Source organism: Equus quagga, chromosome 5 (assembly GCF_021613505.1).
Source record: "Equus quagga isolate Etosha38 chromosome 5, UCLA_HA_Equagga_1.0, whole genome shotgun sequence".
Taxonomy (NCBI): Eukaryota; Metazoa; Chordata; class Mammalia; order Perissodactyla; family Equidae; genus Equus; species Equus quagga.
The window spans coordinates 52,466,002-52,475,628 of NC_060271.1; the positions used below are offsets into that span (position 1 = coordinate 52,466,002).

At 52.7% G+C, this 9,627-nt stretch overlaps 1 long non-coding RNA gene across 2 annotated transcripts; it reads right to left on the reverse strand.

Moving 5' to 3' along the window:
• Positions 1–1,833: 1,833 nt before the first annotated feature.
• LOC124239866 (uncharacterized) lies at positions 1,834–8,476 on the reverse strand. Of its 2 annotated transcripts, none has more exons than XR_006888720.1 (3): positions 8,188–8,476; positions 3,658–3,876; positions 1,834–3,032 (listed from the first exon to the last, which is right to left on the reverse strand). It is a non-coding gene; the product is annotated as an uncharacterized LOC124239866 (long non-coding RNA). The 2 variants fall into 2 exon arrangements; XR_006888721.1 differs by having other exon boundaries at positions 1,834–3,035.
• Between the last annotated feature and the right edge of the window lie 1,151 nt (positions 8,477–9,627).

Consider the following 9,627-nt stretch of genomic DNA (forward strand, 5'->3'; position numbering starts at 1 on the left):
TCCCACATGTAGAGCTGAGGAAAGATGGCTGGCAGGTCAGATATCAGGCACAAAGCTGTGACAACAATGCAGGCCACTGACCCAGTTACTCTCTGGTTACAAGTAGGGGAAACCCAGCTCAAGAAAAATAAAACAGGAATTTTTGCCTTATGACTAAAATGGTCATGACTTCAGGCATGGCTGGATCCAGGTGATCAACAGACAGTCTAAGCCAACAGTGATGGCCAAGGAACTCATCAGAAGAAAAAGTTCTCCTTCCCTGCAGTTATGGCAGAAGCTGTGGTGCTCCTCATCAGCCCAGCGTGGGCTCCTCACTCCTCCCTCAGCTGTGACCATGGGGGACAGAGGGTGGTCAGGGGCTCTGAGGCCTGGGTCACCTGGTGATCCCTGGTCACAGGGTGCACTAGTTTGCTAGGGCTGCTGTAACAGAGCACCTCAGACTGGAGGGCTTCAGACAACAGGAAGGATTTTCTCACAGTTCCGGACGCCAGAAGTCTGAGATGAAGGTGTTGGCAGGCTGTGCCCCCTTTGAAGCCTGTCGCGAGAGTCTTCCCTCGCCTCCTCCCAGCCTCTGGCAGTGGGGGCCGCAATCCTTGGCGTCCTTGCTTTGTAGACGCGTCCGCGGTCCTCTGCCTTCCCGCGGCCTTCTTATGTGTCGTCACACAGTCTTCCCTGCGCATGTGCGTTCAGGTTTCCCTTCCTATAAGGACCCGTCACACTGATAAGGGCCCGCCCTAGTGACCGCCTCTTAACTCCGCTGCACCTGCAAAGACCCTACTTCTGAGCAAGGCCCCGCTCCGAGGTCCGGGGGGCTGGACTTCAACACAGCATTCGTGAGGGCAGGACGGGGGGACACAATCCAACCTGAAACAGGGGCCGGGGAAGGCGAAACTGCTCTTGCCGGTTTTCCCCAGTGTCAAACTGGTATAATAATAGCATCTTCCTCACTGATCAATGTGACGAGCCAGTGACGAAATCCATGGAAAGTTATGACCCCACGGCCTGTTCACAGTGGACACAGGGTTTTTGCTCTTATGATGCCTTGCACAGTGGAGTCAAATCACGAGTGCATTTAACTCGTGCGGGCTCAGCCACACGTGCTTCTCTGCGGTCTTCCCGTGTGGCCCTTACCTGACTTGCTGCTCCCTGCTGCTCGATATTCCTCTGTTGGCTGCCTGCAGCCCGACGTCCTCGACCCTGGCTATGCAGTCGAATCACCGCGCTGCTTTGAAAAACACCGTTGGCCTGGCCCATTTCCAGACAAATGAAATCTAATCCTTGGGAGGGGGCTCCGGCATTTAGTTATTTATTTTTTTTTAAGATTTTATTTTTTCCTTTTACTCCCCAAAGCCCCCCAGTACATAGTTGTATACATTCTTCCTTGTGGGTCCTTCTAGTTGTGGCATGTGGGATGCTGCCTCAGCGTGGTTTGATGAGCAGTGCCATGTCCTCGCCCAGGATTCGAACCAACAAAACACTGGGCCACCTGCAGCGGAGCGCAAGAACTTAACCACTCGGCCATGGGGCCAGCCCCAGCATCTGGTTATTTTTAAAAGGATTGGGAGACACCATTGAGGTTGAGAACAGAGTACCCGTGTTCTGCGGTGCACATGGACGGATGTGTGCATTTGTGCATTCTGACCTGTCCCCAACCTGCTGGGAAGGACCTCCCGGCTCTTTAGAAAGAGCACCTCACAGCTCATCACCCTGTTTTCAGGCTTCTTTTGGTCCTGGATACTAGACTCATGAATTTACCATGATAACTAGACCAAAAGAGACAATAATTCCAGATATAACATGCAAGAAAATATTTTCAAAATTTTTCTCCTTTTTATGTCGCATTACACAAGTCATACATGAATAAATTTTAAAAATTCAGACAAAGCTGAAAAAGCCAAAGGCCTCCTCGGCCTCCTCTTCCCTCCCCCGCGGAGGCCGTCACTCGATCGGTCCTCTGGGTGGCTCAGTCATCTTCATCTTCGTGTGCATCTGAAAGCATGTAAATGCGTCAACGTAAACGTATTGTTTCGTTTGGGTGAGTGTATTTTCAAAAAGGGAGTTATACTAAACAGTGAACACTGCAATTTGCTTTTTTTTTCACTTTCACGATATGACTAGGGACCTTTTGATTCAGGATGCATTGGTCTGGTCTATGGCCCCTCGCTACACATGGCTAAGCTTAAATTAATTAAAATTAAATAAAATTTCAAATTCATTCCTCAGTCATGTCAGCAGCCACATTTCAAGTGTTTGACAGACATATGTGGCCGGTGGCTGTCGTCCTGGACAGCACGGGTACAGGACACGTCCATCATCACAGGAAGTTCTATAGGACAGCCTGGCACAGGTCACTCTGCTTAGGCAATGTGTCCTCTTACACGGCGCGGCTCTGTCAGAGTTACAGAAAGAAGGATCTAAAGAGAACACTCAGTTAAGGGAGACGAATACTTCAGTGAACATATCTTTCCTGTGAAAAAGTAGGTCAGTCACAGCGACAGTTTCTCCAAGGGGCGGAAATCCATTCCATGAGAGTCTGAGGTGGCAGTGAGGCGTTAGGGCTCAAAGACTTCCTGCAAATGGTTGTTTTGCCTTTGCTTTTGGTTTCTTAGATTCCCGTGCCACCTTTCTCATTTCCAAGCTGGAAAAAACACTTCTCAAACCCTGGCGTCTTCCTGACTCTGCCTCAATCTCCCCTTGCCGCCCTGCCCTGTGTGACTCCTACCACAGCTCTGCTTCCGCATTCACGGGGCTTGGTGTGCCCGCTGCTTCTCAGTGGTCTGGGGACATTTTCCACAGGGTGGTGTTTATTCTAAGGTTGCAGAATCTAGATTCATGAGAGCACCTCATCAAGACAGCATAAAGGCATGCTCTCCTGTACCTAGTGCGGCCCGATGACAGCATTTAACCCTCCCTGGGAGGGGACACTGTGCTTTAAACATATTCCAGATGCCCCTGATACTGTTGCTTGAGTGCTTGGGATCAGAGCTAGCAGGTTCTTATGCGCAGGTATTGAACTCACTGGCTCCCACTTCCTGCTGAGAAACAAAAGACACGGGGCGGGGTCGGGGGTGGGGGGGTGGGGGGGGGCAACAGGAAAGAGAGAAGATACAAATGAGGCCAGCTTATAACTAAATATTTAAATTCTTCCAATACAAATGCAGAGAGTCCTGTGTGGATACTGTGTCATGCCTCTGTACTTTAACTGCCCTTGTTTGTTTGTTCATCTAGTTATTCGTTTATTCATTGATTTACTCCATAAATATTTCCTGATTGCCTAACCTGGGCCAGGTGCTGGGGGCTCTGTGGTGAGCAGGGCAGATGTGTCCCTGGCCCTCAGGGGGCTTTCTGGGGTTGAAGGCAGATAAGCAACCAGATAAACGTGAGGAGTTGAATGCTACGGTGGTGAGGTCCAGCACCTTCTAGGAACATTCGAGAGGGGCCCTGAAGGGAAGGTGGGGGCCCTGCCAATAGGCATTTTTCTTGTACCTCTTCCTCATGATTAACCAAGTTAAGAACAATGGACTCAGCTTTTTTCCGTCTCCTTCCTTGGTGAAGGGCAGGGTAAAATGGGTCCTCAGCACCAGTGAAACAGGATAAAGAACCTGAATTTTCTTCCCGACTCTGTCTCCACTTCACATCTGACCAAGAATAACTCACAGTTTTGTGATTCCTTTTTCTCAACCTAGGAATTGCGTTGGATCCATTCAGATCTGGCGATTTCCACCTGGGGTTAGTGACGGGTTCGGTGGCTCCATACACATCCTTGAGCTGTCTTCAAACTGCTTTCGATGTGCCAAAGCACATTTTCTTGGGAAGATCATCAGATGATTGAAGGTCCGTGACTCCAAAGAAATGAAGAACCAGTGATCTAGGTACCTGAGGTGTTTGGAAACAAGAAACTCAATTTTTCAAAACATTTCATCTTTTACCAGCCCACGGTAGGTGGTGCAGGTGGTACAGGATGCACGGCCCAACCTGGAGGTGGGAGGATGGCGGGAGGCTGGGGGCAGCCACACGATGTGGCTCTTATCAACTAAGGTGAGGGCTCTCCTGAGGGCACACATCTCCCTAAAGACCTGTCACCACTCGTCCAGGTGCTTGCAGGGAGGCCCTAACTTTGCAGGCACACTTGCTCTGCTAGGCATGGCAGTCACTTCATATACCCTGTCTTATGCCATCCTCAACACGAGGCTCTGGGATCAGTATTATAGCCATCCTTCTACAGATGAGCAAACAGGTTCAGAGAAGTTTGGCAGCTTCACCAAGACTCCACAACTCGTCAATGACTGGGGATTTCAACTCAGGTCCATCGAATCCACTGGTGCTCAGTTTGGCCTTCTCATTAGAAACTCCAAGGAATGTGTAAGCTCCCGGTGCTGAAGCCAACCCAGACCAACTAGATCAGCATCTCTGGGGGTGACGCCCAGGTGCCGGGTGATTGCATTGCACACGCACCGTATTCTATATGTTTTACTACAACACAACCCGTAGTCTTAGGAACCACTAAAGACAATGAGAAGGCTTCAGCAAATTAATTTTCCAGGCAGAGATCCAGACACGGGGCTGTCAGTTCCTTTGAAACAGGAGCGCCCTGACGTATATGGCTAAGCTCAGCCTGGGCGCAGAGCGGGCGATGCAGAGCGGGGACGCCCTTTCCTGAGGTCTGAGGTAACAAGAATGTTCATGCAAGGATTGCTGCGCAGATGAGCAACAGCACTTGTTATCTTGTTCCCACGGCCTGAGCACTCGGTAAGTCTAAACCTGCCCAGGCAAGAGAGAGGCTCAGTCACCGCCGTGTGAAGGACATGTTCGCTCACTGCTGACAGGGGTGGCTGCCCTGGAGTAGGCTAGTTGATGATCAAGAAGAGGTGCTAACTGGGGCGGTGGGGAGGGGAGAGAGGCCGTCCTACAGGGTCTGGTCTCAGCGTCGGCTGGCGCACAGGCTTGGCTGGGGATGGGGGCAAGGGACTAGCAGGGATTGAGTCAAACAGACGAGTCAAGTCAATTCGCAGCCCAGATGCACTAGAAACTGCTTGAATGAATTCCAGGTCCATTTACATCATCTCGCGGCACACTCAGGTGCTGTGTCTGTCATCAGAGGGAGTGCTCCCTGTCAGCAGCCAGACTAAAGGATTGGACACAGGTGATGGGAAGACAGCATCTGCACAGAACGAAGGGCTGGTGGACCAAGGAGGGGACCGCAGCAGCAGAGCACAAGGCCCTGAGCGGCCGCTGTACACCAGGCGCTGTCCTAGGGACCTCCCAGTCCTTATCCTGCTCCATGTTCACAACAAGCCTGCGCGGCAGGAGTTCTCCTCCATCTGCAGACAAGCAAGCCAACACTCGGAAAAGTCCACCCCGAGCCTAAAGTCACCGAGCTGGTGAGCGGCGCAGCCAGGACTTCCCCTGACCTCTCTGCGCTTTCTGTTACCCTATATGCTTCTGAGGTACCAGCCCCAGAACGCAGCCCCAGCCCTGCCCCATGGGGAGCCGTCTAGAGCTAAGATAAGCGGCGCGCAGCCAGCGCCTGGGCTTCTGAACTGTGGGGCGATAGCTGTGAGTCGCATGCGGCGGTGGGAGCTGCCCCATCCCAATCCCTCTCATGGGATCATTTTCTCACGATTGCCTTCATTTTGCCTGAAACTGCTCAGAAGAAGGCAGAGCTATCTGACAGGGAAAAAAAGATGCGTCCTACACTGCAGATTTCCATCTCAACGCTCCCAAGAGCTACCATGTAGGGACAGGCAATGAAGGCGATGTGGGGGTGACTAGTGTCTCTCATAGTAGGTAGATACGATTTCTAATACTGGTTTCTGGCTGAACCATTTAAAGCTTATTGCCATGTTCTCAAAAAAAATCTGCAATCCCGCCACTCAGTCAGTTATAGTCTGAGATGACTGTAGAAATTGTTACAGCTCAAGGTACACAGGAGGAGGTACAGAATACGGAGGGACCACATCAGCTGGCCAGCACAGGGTCGCGGGTAGCTGCCGCTTGAGGGTTGCCCTGTGCTTTCTGCCCTCCAAGCTGCCAGTTCGTGGAGTAGACTCCGAGGCTTATGTAGGAGGTCATTTGCCAAAGGTCACCCAGCTGGTCATGGCACAACGAGATTCCAAGCCAGGCCTGCTCCGTGCCTTGTGACCGCCCTCAGCAGAAGGGAAGGCCCGGGCTGCAGACCATGAGCTGAGACTCCTCGGGAGCCTGGTGTTTGGGGACTGGAAAGGCAGCAGGGCTCAAAGGGTCACCTGCGCAGCAGGGAGCACACTCCCACGGTCACCTGGCGCTGTCGCAGGGCATGCCAGAACCCACCACCCCTGCTGCTCTTTGCAGACGCCGCCTCCAGCCTGCTGAAGCCCAGGTCCTGTTGGACGGCAGAGAAGATTCAGCTCCTTCCTTCATTTACTTTGCTTTCTTTGATGTCTATTTTTCAGACTTCAGCAGCCAACACGCTGGGGTTTTAGCTCGGGCTCTGCCTCTCACTTGCTGTGTGACTTTGGGCAAGTTAATTGACCTCAGTTTCCACATCTGTAAAATGGCTTATGGAGGAAATTACATGAGATCATTAGACTAGATGAGGCACAAGGCCTAGCTGTTAGGGGAGTGGTTCTCGAGTTTGAATTGTTGATTTTCACCCCAATTCTGCCACTCATTAGCTGTATGGCCTTCGGCAAGTTACTTAATCTCTCATAGCCTCAGTTTCCCCAATTGCAGTGGGGGAAATAATAACACATACTGCAAAATATGAGAATTAGATAGGTCACTACACACAAAACTTACTGGAACAAGAAACTCTCAATGAATGTGGACTTTGCTCCCCTGGAGACATTTTCGACTGTCATGACTCGGGGTGGGTGCTGCTGGCATCTAGTGGGTGGAGAGGCCAGGGATGCTGCTAAATAAACATCTGCCAATGGACAGGCTCTGCCACAAGAACGAGTTATCTAGTCCAAACTGTCAATGGTGCTGAGGTGGAGAACCTATGGCCGGAGGAATCCCGGCCTACGGGCTCCTCATATGCATCCTCCTGGGTGCCTTGATTCAAGCAGTCTTCACGTTGGACCTAGCATGCACATAGTTTCCGAGGTCTGACCGCTGTGCCACTCGTGAAGGCATTTTAGAATGCTCCTTCGGCCACGGGCCTCCAAGAGGCTCCATCCTTTGTTGCGCCTTCTCTGCAGCCGGTGCCCTGCTCGTGGGAGGGATGCACTGGGCTTCCAGTCGGTTTCCCTTCTCTGGTCTCTTTCTGCATCTCAGGGGCTGAGACATCGCTGAGCTTGTCTGGGAGCCTGGAGCTGGGCACGGCACAGGATACCCTCTGTGGCTCCAGCTCCCACTGACAGTGTGCTGTCCACTGTTACACGGGGTGTCCCCCCACAGAGAAGTCCTTCCCTGGGCTGCTGGGAGGCCCCGGAGAATGTCCAACAGAGGCTCGGGTTGGTGTGATTAGCCCAGCTGCTGGGCCCGTGGGCTCCAGACCACCGCCACAGCAGGTACTCAACATTTCTGTCCCCAACTCAAATTCCTGCAGGAAGCTTGGCCTCCGCAGTGTCTGTGAGTGACAGGGTAGCCCTCTTCCCCCAAGACAATCCTGTCACTGACTAGGCTTCAGTGGGGGCAGTGCCAGGCGGCAGGTCCACCAGACAGTAGGGACTTGGCGACAGAGATGTGGAGTTTCTGCCCAGCAGACAAAGGTCAAATGCTCACCACCCTTCACCAAGGTGTTCAGGCCCAGCAGGGCCCAAGCCAGGGCTGGGCTGGCAGCCAGGCCTGCCCGCAGAGAGAGGTTGTGCTCAGAGCCCCCCAGTCCGGTCCTGCTCCCCTCGCCTCGCGGAGGCAGGAGCGGGCAGACTGGCAGTGCCCCAGGGGTGGGAGCGAGGGATTGAGAGCTGCAAACAGTTGCTAAGGGAGAAGGTGGGCTCTTTGCAGGGAGATTGCACGCCTTCTGCGAAAGCACAAACACCTGGGGCCTAGTGGGAACTGTCACTAACCCACGGGCATTGTATGGGCTGCCGCTGAGGGCTTATGAAGGAGGGTTCAAGCCCCTCAGGAATGCCATCACCGGATTCTCACGGCAGCCCAGGACCTTCTGTGACACTCGTGGAGAGGAAACAGACCTGAGAGCAGAGCAGGGCTCAGTTCTCCCCAGCATCTACAAAGTGTGTTCGGACAAACCAAAAGCGCTCTTACCTGCCGGTCTCAGGGACAGCGCTGCTCGCCCAGGCAGCTCACCGGCAGTCGGGCCTCTAGGGCAGCTGGGGCCTCTAGAACAGCCAGCTCTTTGTGTCTTCTATGCGTAGAAGCGCTTTCTTGCTCAGCTGTCTTGAGACCCACACAGTTGAAACCTTTCCCACAAACCTGTCCTCTCAGACCTGGTTTCCTTGAGGCCCGCAGGCCTCCCCCGCTCACGGTTCTGCGGGCGGGCCCGAGATATGGGGAAAGTGCTTCTCAGTTTGCAGATTCATGAGCTCCCCATTCAGATCCATTCCAATCAACAGATCCCAGGAGATGTGCTTTGATTGGCAGGCGTCAAACTGTCAACTGCCAGGGAGATACTCAGACACCCACGCTCACAACAGCACTGTTCACAACAGCCAAGAGGTGGAAGCAACTCAGTGTCCATGATGGATGAATGGGTGAGCCAAATGTGTACACACACAACGAATATTATTCAGCCTTAAAAAGGAAGGAAATTCTGACACGTGCTACAACATGGGTGAAACTTGAAGATGTTATGTTAAGTGAAATGTCAGACACAAGGCAAATACTGTATGATCCGCTCGCGTGAGGTGCCTAGAGTCGTCAAACTCATAGAGATGGAGGGCAGAATGGTGGCTGCCAGGGGCTGGGGGACAGGGATGAGGAGGTAGGTTTAATGGTGACAGAGTTTCAGCTGGGGAGGAAGAAAAAGTCCTGGAGAGGGATGGTGCTGATGGCTGCACAACAAGACGAGTGTGTTTACACTATTGAACTGGACACTTGAAAGTCATTAAGATTACCATCTTTTATGTTATGTGTAGCTTACTACAATTTTGAAAAATAAATACCTAAATACAGGTCAAATGTACCTTCTCTTATCCCCACAGAAGCCCGCAGACCGGGAGACTGAACAGAACTTTGTTAAGCACGTTGGGAACTCTCCATCCAAACACGCAAGATACAGAGCTGCGCTGGCTTCCTACCCCACACACCGGCCACCTGAAGAAGCACTGGCCCCACGCCTCATTCCTGAGGTTTGGGCTGCCCAGCAACCTCCCTTGGGGGCAGGAGCAACAGGCAGAGAGGGACGTTCTCATCCCATTATACCCAACTGAAGGCTGAGCTCGGTGTTTGTCATCAGCTGGGCTTAAACCTGTATGACAGAATAAACGTGTCTGACGCGGTGCTGCTTCTTTCAGACTGGAGGGGGTCTGAATGCGAGGGTCCCAGTGGCCCCATAAGAGTGGCTTCTGGAAAGGGACACCCTCTTTGAGAATTTGGTTAGGATCCCACCAATTTATAAGGAAAGACGAGGGCCAGGTCCAGGTCATGATGGTGGCAGCGCCCTCCCACTGGGGGCTGCGTGTGGGGAGGGGCGGAAGGGAGGGAGGCGTCTGGAATCCCCCCAACTGAAGCCGTGCCCCTGGGGTG